This window comes from Mandrillus leucophaeus, unplaced genomic scaffold (assembly GCF_000951045.1).
Source record: "Mandrillus leucophaeus isolate KB7577 unplaced genomic scaffold, Mleu.le_1.0 Scaffold12, whole genome shotgun sequence".
In the NCBI taxonomy this organism is placed as follows: Eukaryota; Metazoa; Chordata; class Mammalia; order Primates; family Cercopithecidae; genus Mandrillus; species Mandrillus leucophaeus.
In genome coordinates this window covers 1,997,900-1,999,177 of record NW_012100320.1, presented here as the reverse complement: position 1 = coordinate 1,999,177, position 1,278 = coordinate 1,997,900, and the positions used below count along the sequence as shown (strand labels likewise).

Genomic DNA, 1,278 nt, shown 5'->3' with positions numbered 1-1,278 from the left:
TTTTGAGACGGAGTCTCGCTCTGTCACCCAGGCTGGAGTGCAGTGGCGCAATCTCGGCTCACTGCAAGCTCCGCCGCCTCCTGGGTTCACATCATTCTCCTGCCTCAGCCTCCCTAGAAGCTGGGACCACAGGCACCCGCCACCACGCCCGGCCAATTTTTTTGTATTTTTAGTAGAGACGAGGTTTCACCATGTTCGCCAGGACGGTCTTGATCTCCCGACCTCGTGATCTGCCCGCCTCAACCTCCCAAAGTGCTGGGATTACAGGCATAAGCCACCCGGCCCGGCCAATTTTTTGTATTTTTAACAGAGATGGGGTTTCACCGTGTTAGCCAGGATGGTCTTGATCTCCTGACCTAGTGATCCGCCTGCCTCAGCCTCCCAAAGTCCTGGGATTATAGGCGTGAGCCTCCACGTGTGGCCAATCATTGATGACTTTCTTAGATGTGGAACTACTTTGCCAAAGATTGTGAATGATTTTGAGGCTTTGATACATATTGTTGAATTGGCCTCTGGAGAAAGTGTACCGATTGATACCCAACCAAGAGTTGGGTAGGTGTTCCTGCCCTACGCTGATATTGGGTATTATTATTTAAACAAAATTGCCCAAGGTGGAGGATTTTTAAAAGGTTTTTCGTTAGCATCTATTTGTAAGGTTAAACATGTAGAAATTTTTTTGAGATAAGAGTCTTGCTCTGTCATCCAGGCTGGAGTGCAGTGGTGCTTTCATACTCACTACAGCCTCAGACTCCTAGGCTCAAGCCATCTTCCAGCCTCAGCCTCCCAAAGCGCTGGGATAACATGTGTGAGCCACTGTGCCTGGCCTCTACTGGAATGTTCATGTTTTAAAAAGCTAATTATACAATACAAATATTAGCATTTTCTGTCACATATACTGCAAATATATTTCCTATTTTCTTGTTGTGTAAACTTAACCCTATTCAGGTTTTTTGTTTGTTTAAGATACCAGGATCTCGCTCTGTTGCCCAGGCTGGGTGCAGTGGCAAGATAATAGCTCACTGCAGCCTCTAACTCTTGGGCTCAAGCAATCCTCCTGTCTCAGCTTCCCGAATAGCTGGGACTACAGGTGCAAGCCACCACACCCAACTAATTTTTGTGTATTTGTTTCTTGTTTTTTTGTTTTTTTGTTTTTTTTTTGAGAGGGAGTCTCGCGCTGTCGCCCAGGCTGGAGTGCTGTGGCCAGATCTCAGCTCACTGCAAGCTCCGCCTCCCGGGTTTGCGCCATTCTCCTGCCTCAGCCTCCCGAGTAGCTGGGAC

At 47.9% G+C, this 1,278-nt stretch overlaps 1 protein-coding gene across 2 annotated transcripts in view; it reads left to right on the top strand.

The window, feature by feature from the left end:
* Positions 1 to 1,278, top strand: part of FAM96A (family with sequence similarity 96, member A) — a 32,669-nt gene that overhangs the window by 21,297 nt on the left and 10,094 nt on the right. The gene's annotated exons all lie outside the window — the stretch shown is intronic.